The sequence below is a fragment of the Mycteria americana genome, chromosome 4 (genome assembly GCF_035582795.1).
Source record: "Mycteria americana isolate JAX WOST 10 ecotype Jacksonville Zoo and Gardens chromosome 4, USCA_MyAme_1.0, whole genome shotgun sequence".
NCBI lineage: Eukaryota > Metazoa > Chordata > Aves > Ciconiiformes > Ciconiidae > Mycteria > Mycteria americana.
The window spans coordinates 50,690,987-50,703,522 of NC_134368.1; the positions used below are offsets into that span (position 1 = coordinate 50,690,987).

At 39.0% G+C, this 12,536-nt stretch overlaps 1 protein-coding gene across 12 annotated transcripts in view; it reads left to right on the plus strand.

Moving 5' to 3' along the window:
* FBXW7 (F-box and WD repeat domain containing 7) overlaps positions 1-12,536 on the plus strand; it is a 196,339-nt gene that overhangs the window by 58,767 nt on the left and 125,036 nt on the right. The window contains exon 2 of one of the 12 annotated variants that reach the window (XM_075500472.1): positions 9,371-9,456. The exons of the other annotated variants lie outside the window; for them this stretch is intronic. The gene's annotated coding sequence lies outside the window, so the exon portion shown is untranslated. The remainder of the gene's footprint in view (positions 1-9,370; positions 9,457-12,536) is intronic. 12 annotated transcript variants of the gene reach the window in all.

Below are 12,536 nucleotides of genomic sequence, written 5' to 3' on the forward strand. Positions count from 1 at the left end.
TCATTTTTATACATCTTTCTCAAGGTTAGTTTATACTACATGGGAATTTTGCCACCATGATGTTGTACATTATAAAAGTATTTGCGAGAAAGTTGATGTGATCTGCTGTATTTTGTGATTCTAAACACAATGATAAAGAGCTAATGAATTATGTTCTGAAGTTCAAGACGAAAGTCTTTGTAAATCACTGAGGAAAATAGTTGGAAATAATTGGATTTTTCAGAGAAAATGGAAAATAAGCTCTTTTTGTAAAATAGTAGTGTTTTGTGTGCAAAACTGCACTGCAAAACATACAACTCCATGAAACTGTAGCTAGGGCAGGGAAGAGAAAAGGGCCTTTCTGTTGAGAGCTATATGCTACTGAAAATGGTAGTAAATACTGATAATATGTGCTGCGGGAGTACTGTTGCGCTAATGGAGCAGAAGGAGTAATGGAACTAATTGAATAGTAGTATCAGAATAATTGAAATTGGATTTAGCAGTCTGAAAGTTCAGCTGGAGACTTGTCAAAGTGCCTCCAGTGCGTGTTGGTGACCCTTGGGTAACGCGGTCTGAGGTGCCCCTGCCCCACCGCCCTGCCCGTGCTGCACCCCAGTGTTGGCTCCAAACTCCCACCGCTCAGTCGCGTGCAGGGCAGGTGGGGCAGCTACTCCTTATGTACAGCGTGTTACTCTAGGTCCTGGCACCTCACTGGTGCTCTAACTAACAAAAGCCAGCACTTTGCCAGATTTAAAACAAGAGTTTCCATCATATTATTCAGCCAGAAGGTATTTGTAGTGGTAGCTGCTACAATAGCCCTGAAAAGGACTTGTTTTCCAAAGAAATGGTCATGAGAATGAAACTTTGAGCCCATGAAACATTACGCTGAACATTATAGTAAAAACCTATATTAAAGTCGCAAAGAAACTGCCTTTATCTTAAATGGTATGTTCACCGTTGAAAATCAACCTTGGTAATTAGGCCTCAAGATTTGCCAAAATTGATTTAATTGTGCACGCCATTTAGTGGGATGAATTTGTAGACTAAATGTTGCATGTTTAAAGTGTCTCCCAAAGTGTCAGCGAAAGGAATCTTCCAACAAATTAAATTCCTTTATTAAAAAAAAAAAGCATGTGAGAGAATTATATCGATTTTATAAAAATCGGTGCTGCTAATATACTTTTTACCTGCTTTAACAGAACTCTTAGAGGTGTTTCCCTGAGAAATACTGACAAAATGATGTTTCCTGGAAGGAGTTTAATTTTTAACCAGTCTAGTTTAATTTGATTTTGCTGAAATGTGATAGTACTAGGTTTTTGTGTGCATGTGTTGTTTTGCATAACCATACTAGCTTCTAGGGGAACTGGAGGTGTTACCAGATTGCAAATGCTTGTTACCAATAGGAGAAACCCCATACTTCTGTTTACTGATCTCTTTGCAAAAATTAAGAGAAAAAAATCACTGTGTAACACTTCTGAAATATTTCAGCCCTTTGTTTGAGAAGTTCTAATATTTTCTCTGTATTCTGGAAATGGAGCATAGACCTTCATTCCCTTCTGACAGCGTTACAGTGATATCGGTAGTACTTGATGAAGAGCTGGACATGGAAAACGTATATTGTAATGGCATCATCAGCAGAAAACATACGTTATAATGGCATCGTCAGTCTCCACTGAAAGTAGAAGCAGCTCAGCCTCCCCAGCTAGTCTGTGGCAGGGCAAGCAGGGTCTCGGCTTTCACTTGGGCAGCGCTTGCTCCGAGGAGCAGATGGTTTCAGGGAAAGAGTGGCTGAGCAGGGGAGCAGTTCGGGGGTCAGGCTGTTACCTGGGATTTTCGCTGTCTGCACCATACTTGGGGGTGTTTTGGATTGGGGTGAGAAGGGGCAAGGCTAGAAAATGAGTGAAATTTTGCATGACTGTGGGAGCAACATAGCTAGGTCACGAGTAAGTTATTTCTAGTGATCTTAACTCACATAATAGGGTTGGGATATTGGCAATGAGCAAAGTCTGTTTCTAACGCAGAACTGTGGAGTGAAACTCTCTCCAATAGTCTGCAGCGAGCGCTTTGCTATTTGTGAATGCCTGTGTAGCTAAAGACAAAAGATAATGATCTTCTAAACTGCTTTTCTCACTCTCCCTGACCTTCCAGATCAGTTGAGGGCTTCTGTACCTGATTACTTAATGAGGAATTGACCAGATTGATTAATAGCTTCCCCACCTTCCTGGTGATTTCATTAGGAACAAATACTAGTTTACGGGCAATTGCAGATCATTTTAGGGCCTCATCTAAACCTAACTTGAATTAAGTCCAGAATAAAATAATGTGACTGTGAAAAGGGATGCATGGTGTATCTTGCACCTCAGAATTTGTCAGACATGCTTATTTTATAAGAATGTAGATGACTGTATTCTTATATGTTTAGCCCTCATCTCAAACTGGAAAAGTACCAGTAGTGGAGAAGAAGAAATGTTTAAGGGGGGGGGGGGGGAATAGGAGTCCTGCACAAAATTGGAGGAAGACTTGAGGAAGCTAAAGATGGGATACTAAGGGGAGAAGCAGTAAGTTATTAGGAACTAGAAACAGGCAGGGATTTTATTGGAGGGTGGAACACCTTGCAGTAAGCCACTGTTCTTATTATATGTGTGTGTATGAATCTTGCACAGCTGCTGAATCACAGTTCTGGTTTTGCTTTTGCAGATAACATGCAGTGTGTATGTGTGTGTATTTATATACACACACCAGAGTTAGAGTTGGGATTTGTGTTTTCTTGTTTGTTTCCAGCTGCCCTTCAAATTGGTGTCATTAGAAGCTTATCATGGGATCTGAATGTCAGGCTTCATTTTCTCAGAAATAAAATTTGTGATCATAATTCTGCGTTTTAGATAGCAGTCCTAATGTGCCTAAAAGGAACCTGGTAACTCCCACATGGCTAAATTTAGCTCTGCTAAGAATAATGTTTTTAAAAAAAAAAAAAAAGAAAAGAAAAAGAAAAATCAAAGCCTTCTTTTGGTAGAATGAAGAGAAAATATAAATCTAGATATATCCAATAAAAAAAGCACAATTATGCCTTTTTAGGTCAAGACCTTTAGTAAATTTAAGATTAATTCTTCTTGTAAATGGATTTTCATGTTTAAATGTTATGTCGTACAGCTGCTGAAGACTAAAAGTTCCTAACTTCTGTTTCCTGTGGAGATATACCTACTTCCCATATTTTTTGTATGGCACAACAAAACCAAGTAACATGGCATGTAACTATGGCATGAAGTATTTCAGCTGAGCGAGCAGATATATATTTTTTGGAACATCTTCAGTTGTGCCATCTTACATCCACTTTCTGGGTTAAGAGGTTAGCGTAATTGTAGAGAAGACTTTGCTGAATTCCCAAGTATGGTGGCCTATGATTTTTATGAATGAATGAATGTTGATTTATGGGGTGGGTTTTTGTTTGTTTTAAACTGGTCCTTCTCAGCATAGGTGGGCTGTCCTGTCTGCCAGCAGCTTAACAGTGAAAGTCTTACAGACTTATGGGGGAGGGACTGGAGGGGCATGATGTTACGCATTCAGAAAAGATGCCTTGCTGTAATCAGAAGGGCAGAGAGGGTAAAATGGACTGTGAATACCCTAAGGAATAAGTTTAACTTTAAATACCAACAGACCTTTTATCCTGAATAATCAGGAGGCAGAGAACCTTCCTTGGTGTGGTGCTTGAGTGAGGTGGCAAGGGTGCAGCACCGAGAGGGAGGAAGCCTTCTGTGTGTGGGAGACAAGAGACTATGCTGAGGAATGGAGCAGAGGGAGAAAGGACAAATAGGTTTTTAAGGTCAGAGGAACCATTATGATTATCTAGTCAGACCATCTGCATAGTGCAGCACAGGATTGCACCCATGCTGTAACCCCGAGTTTGAGGTTCAACTGTAACTATATTCAGAGCTAAATCGTACCGCTCGTTCTCTTCATGCACACTGTTCTGTGCCACAGAGCCCTAATCCAGCATTCGTCGCATTGTCGCCTATTAACTCTTTAAAGATTCCTTTTTATATTAGTATTTTGATTGTCCTTGGTCTTTGTCAAGCTAAAGTGGTTTCTCTCTTACTTTTTTTAAAACAGCAGCACATAAAATTATTTCCTGCTGTTGGCAAAACAGGAAAAGTGATGACAACCCAGTAAATAGTAACATTTTGTGGTAAAATGCTGTTACTGCCATCAATATTGTCATTATGAGAACAGCAGCAATGTAAGAGATAGTAAAACCATTGCAATGTCCTCTTGCTCAAAGCTGAATTTAGAAAAAAAAGATCAATTTCAGAAATAAATGAGATTTCCCAAAAGTCCTAATTGGGACTAATTGAGATGGTTTACCAGAATGGTAGAGTTTTTCTTCATCCCAACAGGCTGACATCACAAGTCGTGTTTTGAGTACAATCAGTCTCTTACAAATGGTATTACAAGTGCTACAACACAGACAATCCTGTTAATAGTATTAAAGACTACGAGATTCTGGGGTTCAAATTAAATATTGTCAATTTTAATCAAACCAACTTTTCATATACAATCTTAATAACTCTTCCCCCAATTCTCCCCCCCCCAAAAGGTCGATTTTTACTCATTAAATTACACAAGACAGCAATGAGCCATGGAGAGCGAAATGTCATCGCAGCAATAGAGATCTTCAGATTCTTGAGCAGTAATATCACTGGAGCAAAAATGAACATGCGTGCTTGGCTTGGCTGGTTTGAAAGGCCCTCCAAGAAACTTCTTACCTACTGGCAGCTTAATGTTCCTGCTGTTCCTGTGAATGAATTTTCATTTTGCTAAGTACCAGACTTTATTCTTTGGGATTTTGTGCCGTGACTTAGAGCTTGTTGACTTTCCACCTTAGTAGATGGTATTCGGGGACACATCAAGAATAAAGCTGATGCAGTATGAACTGCTCTGGTCATTCTTGCAACACTTTAGTGGCTTAAAAATATCTTACATCCTTGTAAGCAGAATGCTATACTCCGCTCGCTGTTTTGGTAAAGTGATTGCAAAGACTTTTTTTCTTGTATATTTTTTAAAGCTTCTCTTCTGAAGCTTTCAATCAGTTGTTTCCCCAGCACTGTTTTTATTCCAGTTTTAGTAGCATTTTATCTGTTGCCTTAACTATCTTTGCAGTTATACTGTAGTGCAAGAGAAAAAGAGAAACAAACACCTTGGATATTGGTATGTTATGCTTTGTGGATAATATTAGAATTAAATTGTAAATTTAACAACTTATTCTCCACGGACTTCAAAAGGTATAAATTTTTTTATTAATACATATGATTTTTCTTAATTCCATAAGAAGCCCCTTTTTTCCTTTATCCTCCCTATTGAGATGTCACTGATGATATTGTATTGATCCACTAAAAAGGTTTGCAATGAAGCTTTTTACTTGATGTAGGCTGTCTTTTCAATTATAGCTATGCCACTATGCTGTGCAGAGCTCTGTAGTTAGGGTTGTGTCAGCACTTATGTTTTAAATCCCTCATTTTTATCAGCAACTTAATACTGACAATAAAAAATTGCTCTGAGGTAAATCATAGCAAGATCTTAGACTTCAGGATGAGTCAGTAAGAGTTCACTATATTAAAAACTATTCAGATGAATCTGAGTTAATGAAAGGTTATAACCTTCTCTTTTACACATGCACTCTTTATGTGTGCCTGCAATACTGTTTTCAAAGTATTTTTTTAAGGCTTTTTTCTTACTTGCGATACTGCCATTCAGCATCTAGAAGTCAGCAGATTTCATTGCCCCATTCTCTGGGCATCTCTAAGGGACCTACAGTAGCTCCTGAACCTGCCTGCCACTTTGTCTTGGTTTTTTTCCCCCCTCCTCCCTTCCTTTCCCTTCTCCCCAACCTGCAGTGGCTCTGAGGAGGACCTAGCGAGAAGGAGGATGACTGTCTCAGTTGTGCTGTGTTTGCTGTATGTATTCTTACCAAATGTCTGATCCTACATAAGAAAGTAACGTGTGCAGAGGGGTAGGGATTATTTTCTCCTTATATTAGAAACATAAAGCTACTACTGTAAAAGAATGTTTCTAATATTGCAGACTGAGGCTGTTGGAAGTGGCTGTGCATTAGATATCTCTGCTGGCTCACGATGCAGAGCACAGAGCTATTCCCTAATGATGGGAGCCTAAATGAACAGGACTTGGTTTTTCCAGAATGGTGTTAGTGGTAGTACCTACCCTTTGCAAGAAAGGGTAATGGCTAGAGCACTCGAGGCCTCGTTCAGTTGCTTCCTCGTCCTGCAAGGGTGTAGACATATATCCCTCCCTTTTCTAGAAGAGTGCTGAGAAATTGTTTGGGTGGGGGCATTTTCCAGCCCTGTTGTGGTGTGTAGGCCACTGTGTGATGAAGGGGGGAAAGCAAACAAGAAGGAATGTGATTTTGCAGACTTGGTGTACTTTGCCTTGAGTTTGGGGAAGAAATGCCCAAGTACCAGAATCTGCTCCCTGCGTTATTTCCAGGTCTCTCTCAAAAATTCGACAACTATGCAGAAAGAGCAGGACTAAAATACAGCTTTCCCTCCTAGCTGATATCCTAACAAGTGGTTAGAGTCCTCATTCCTCTGTTACTCTGTGCTTTCTTGGTACAATGCTGTACTGAGGAGAAGGAAATGCTGGTTTAAATCTCCCTCATCAAATTTCGCTCTGATAATGCACGTGTGTGTGTTTCTTCATTTCTCATCTGTCTAACTAAGCCTAACATACAGACTTCATGATCTTTTGACTTTTTGGTTTTTTTTTTTTTGTTTTACGGCCAGGTGTTAGCCTGGTCATTGGGCCCTCCTGCGATGGGAAAATGCTAGAGGAAAAAGAAACATCAGCAGCACAGGGAACTGGTGATGGGTGCAAAAAGTGAAAAGAAGAGGGAAGAGGTGTAGCACTCAAAAAATTGAATTTGAACAGTCAGAGTTGTAGTGTAGCTGTGCTTTGAACTCTGATATTGCTATAGATACAAGTCCGGGTTTCACAGGAGCTTGATATCACAGTGAAGTCCAATGTAGTCCAACCTTGCTGAAGTCTGTGCAGGCCTATCTGCAGAAGGGAGACAAAATAACTCTTTCACCTTACGTTTGTTGCTAAGATAAAGCAGTTAACTATGAAATGTACATACATACCATAGCATTGAGCAACCTAGAAAATATGTATAATAAAATATACCCTGGAAACTTCCACTGAATAATGAGGATAGAAAATACCTCACTAAATACACCTTGTTTGCATTCTGTGGGCATGGTGATAGGCCCTGAGGGCAAAAATTGATACGTGAGACTCTATTGTAATGCCTGGGCAGGAAGAAGTTGGACTGACAAGGCAATGAGATTCTTGATCCTTTATTTACCTTTCACTTTTTCAAAGCCTTTTTGCAGGGAAGTATACGTAATAAATCTCACTTTATAAATGGGGAAACAGACTCTGGAAGTGAAGAGGCTGAAGGTCCCTCTTCAGGCCCCTGGCAAATCTGAGTGTGGAAACCAAGTCTCCTCAGACTGAATTCAGCTGCTTTCCCACTAGATCACATTTTCTCCACATAGTATTTCCTTTGTGGGAAGAGCACAAAGAAATACTAAGCCTCCAGTGGCTGAAAGGTGGCAAAACATTTGTATGGGTATTCCAAGTACCGTAAAAAGGTGATTCCCACTTGGTATAGCTGGAGAAATAAGGCACGAGGAAGATAGTGACTCACCTAGATTCTTACATCTGGAGTTGGGATAAAACTTAGGTCTGATTCCTATCTTTTTAACACTTTTTAACAAAATGGCCTCTGTAGCCTCTTCTTTACAGGAGGAGGGACCTTATTGCTTCAGTTTCTTCTGTGCCGCTTCTTCACAAGTATGTGTGTAGCGTCTTTGCCAACCATTGGGGACTATGTGCCAACTAATGCAGCTGTCACTTGATTATTTTTTTCCCCCCAAGCTTTTTGGCTCCATCTGCTTGCCTGGTCACTTCCATTGTTTGCTTTCCACTTCCCACTGTGCTGGCTCCCAGATGCATAGTTGTCAGTAATAGTCAGTTTGTCCCTTTTCCCCCCTCCAGTCTCCCCGAAGGATGCAGATTACACCTTTCCTTCCTCCAAACGCCTATGCCCATACTTGAAATTCAGGATGGGGAGTAGAAGAGGCTTCCTGAACATGTCATAACTTAATGTATACAAAAGCATTTTCCATCTGCTTTCCGCCCACAGCCACAGCTATTTCTCACAGTATCTGGAGTGACAACAAAATATTTTTCTTGAGCAGGTTTTGGTTAGGTGGCATAAATTGAGGAAGAAAGGAAACAGCTAGAAAACATGTACTGAGGGGTAGTATGGGAACTGGGAAAGCAGTTCTGTCATTTATTTCTCTTAAAGCTGTAACAACCTCTAATTTTGAGTGGTAATTTACTGATGAAAGATTGGTCACTAATTCTTTTCTCTACTTAGAAAGATACCTTGCATAACATGAGCAATTCAAGATCTTAAGATGTACAAGTTGTGTTGCTAAGTCAGTGCAGGGCATTGGAATTAGTATGGTGTGCCAGCTGAATTTGAAACAAAACCTGAATTGGCAAGCCACTTAACCTAATTCAAGTGAATAATGGGGATAGATTCTGCTTGCTCCTTATGCCCGTTTGATGCTCAATTTTATTTATATATCTATTTATTTTAAATATCTATGTGTCTCTATATATCTACTCGCAGCTAACTTGGTGTCAGTTTTTGTTTTGGAGCTCAAGAAAGCAGCAACAACTGGCAGTTACAAACCGATTAAGTTTTGCAAGTATTGTTGGTCTACACTCCTCTCTCATTCCATTTTTGTAACCAAGATTATTTTGTCTTGCTTATGTGTACATATACATTAGTAGCTTCTCCTTTAAAAATTTCTTATGATCAGATGGGAGCACTGGTGCCTGTATGCAGGTTAATTTTTAAGTACTTTCTTGTCCTGGTTTCAGCTTAACATTTTGCACACCCGGCACTTTTTTCTTTAGAAGAATGAGTAGGTAACATGGTTTCGCTGTACTTCATCTTTGTAGAGCTTCTAAACCCACAGAATTCTGGGGAAAAATAATACTGCATGTAAGGATAATTGTCATCCTGAAGAGACAAAAAATTTCCACTTCTCAGTTTGATTCTTATTAGAAATGTGGAGTAATCTTTCCCAGACTGAGAAGTTCCTGGCCATTTGGTGACCATAACTTCTATTGTGGACAAACTTGCAGAAGAGGCATCTTTTTTTATGAAGAACATAATGGATTTTTATGTTTCAGTCTCGAATTCTAGGCTTCCTCAAACCTGTTTTATACAACGTATAACATTAATCCTTTTGCTATTCTATAATGCTAGTTGTTTACGTGAAAGTATTTTATTTTTTTTCCCCAGAAGTACTCCACTTTCAAGTTGCTTGCGGACCTTTACTTTTGTAAATAAAGTAAAGTAAAATAGCAGCCTTCTATCTGTGGAAAAAGGTAGGCAAAGAAGCAGAGTGGTTTTTATTGGAAACTACATTTAATGGTTCTGAGCTGTTACATTGACTCAGTGGCCAGCAAAAGATAGCAAAAATTACTTGGGTTTTGGAATGTTTCAGATCCTTTATGATCCCATGGCATCTAAAAAAATCCCCAAACAAAACAATGCCCCCACTACCACCAAACAAAAACCAGCTATGAACCCTGTTCTGAGAGAACAAAGATACAAAAAGTGTATTGACGTATCAGAGACATTAGCTCATTTTATGGCAGTGACTATGCTTTCTCGAAACACGCCAAGCCAGATCTTGTCCCTTAGTTGTTGCATCACATATGAGTAAAGGGAGGAGATGGCACGTTAAGAGTAAGAGGACTCTATAGCGTAGAGCAGGCAGTTTTCCATTAGAGAGGTGAGCGCTTTTATGCAAACGTCCTGGTCAGCCAATACACAGCAGGGTAGTCTGGCATTTTCTAACAGCTATTATTTATTCTCAGCTTTGCTATGGGTGGCTAAGGTTCATCTCTTCTTGAACAGAGAAGAATCTGATATTTTTTTCAGACTGTACAAATAAAGGGAAAATTAAACATGAAAGCAGACTGTAAAACAGGTAAAGAGTAGAGCTAAGGGAGTGCAGAGCCTCTGGAAAGAATTTAATCAGGACATTTTTGGGGATTTTAAGTCAGTGTAATTTTTGGGGATTTTAAGTCAGTCTACTTTTAAGTCAGTGTAAACTTCGTTATATAGATCCAGCCAAATTCAGGATAAAACATATTGAAGTTCTCACAACAAAGTCTTAAGAAGTACCAAGCACTTCAGCTGTCATTTGATGTACTGAATGTGCCAGCAGCAGCAAGTGGGCGCAGGATTTGATTTCTCTACAAGTCAGTAGATGAGGCTGCCTCATTCGGTGTTAGTGCACAGAGTGGCTGGTTGCGGAATAGTGGGTTGCAGAAGTGCTAAAAGCCAGTGGCATTAGATTCTTGTAACTTATAGAACAGGCTCTTAATGTCCTCTCTTCTCTGCTGATGCAAGAAGCACACTTTTAAAATTTCCTACATCTGCTAGATCTTCACATGCTGAAGGAAGTGGATGCTATTCCAATGCGTGTAAGTTGATCTTTGACTCTCAGAATTAAAATTCGAAGTGTAGGAACTGTAGAAAATAATGCATAAAAGAAGTACCTGCTTGTGGGAATAGCCGAGAAAGAAAAAGGTGATGGCAGTTCATTGGCTGTCTGTTATCAATTTATTTTAGCCATTGCATCTGAAAAGGTTTTGTATTAGCCACATGCAGCTTTACAGATATTTGTGACTGGTTCCATGAGCAGGAAAATGTAGGTAGCTGAATACTTAAATCTTGTGCCATCACTTGCAGAGTGATGGCTATGGTAAATGTCCTGATGACATATATTATATAAGGTGTAATTAGGTGACAGATGGCATCAAACTTCACTTGCAGTTGTAGTTGGCATAATTTTTTGAGGAGGGAACAGTAACGACACACTGGTATTTTTGCACTTTATTTAACCACTTCTATTCACAAATAACAGATTTTGTGCATTTACTCATGCTGTTTGAATGCAATTATACTTTTGGTTTTAAAAAGCAAGTTCTCAGATGGCCAGTGAAGATATCCTTGATGCTGAGGAAGGCAGGTACTACTGCTATATAAATTTAGGCTTCTTTTTTAATGTGTAAGTATACAGTGGTTATTGTATCTTGACAGGCCATCTATCACAGTAGTAGGACTGATATGCCTAGAACCACAAGTCTGCTATTTTCTACAGTAAAAGCTTACTACGACAGTAAATACAGGCAAGTGTTGCTAATACATGAAGACTTCTGTCTTCTCTTAGTTGGTTTATATTAATGATTGTACTGATGGCTGGCAAAAAGCTTCTCGTATCAGGCAAAATCTATCACAAACAGAACACTTGATTTAATTTTCATGCAAAGATTGTAGTACAGTCCTTGCATTTTCTCAGGTAGAATTCAAAAAGGCATTATTTTGGTATTTCATGTTTTTTAATTCTATAAAATTGATTGCTGTCCCAAGGTCAAATTTTTGTCTCTACTAGTCACAATGAGAGGGCCTGTTGTTTGTAATCTTCTAGTCTTGAATTTGTTTTTGCTCATTTACTTGGTCAATAACTCTCTTTAGAGCTGGTGTGACAGATCTACAACAGGATCCAAATAACTTGGCTCTTGCTAAGAGTCCCATACAAAGGTGAATAGACTTTTGCCGCTTTCATATGATGTGAAACTTGGGTTGTGCTTTAGCAGCCTTGACGTTTCAGGATTGTACACAGATTTACACAAGCATATGTTGGGTATGTCAAATCGAAGGAGTTCAGAGAGATAAAGACTTTCTGAAAATACTTGCTTCTAAACACTGCAACTACTTTAGACCTTAATTAGTCTAGTTGGTGAACTTCATTGACTGACTAGTTTAACATCTTAATTGTTCGTTTCCATTATGAAAGTCTTGTCCTAACAGTATCAATAATATGCTGCAAGGACAATGCTGCTTGGATTCCCTTCATCTCCATTGTTAGAGAAGCTTTAAATATTATTAAATTAAGGAATTGAGTTCTTGGCCTTTATGACAGAGTTCCTCTTCTGGGTGCACAAAGCCAATTTATCTCGAAGCATAAAATAAACAGTCAAGTACTAATGTTATGAAGTGTCCATTTCTGCTTGTTTCAGCTGTTACTAAATATAAAAATTGATATGCTGGAACACTTACTCCTAAGTCGTCTTTTTCCAAGCCCTGCATAATACAGTAGATCAATAATGCACTTTCTTGGTTACAGGCACTGAACAGATCTGATCCTGTTTACTCTGTATCTAGTAATGAATTATCTATAACTCGTCTGAGACCTTATATTGTCCAATTTATTCTACTCTTGACATTCTTTTCCTTGCTATCCCTTTATGCTTACTTCACTTCATTTTACACTGCCACATCTGCCTGGAATATTCTGTGTTGTGACACACAGCTTCTACCTTCACCTTCCAATTTCTTTTAAAAACACAGTTTTGCTGTGATCTCATAAAGTCCCACTTTCCTGTGTTACTGC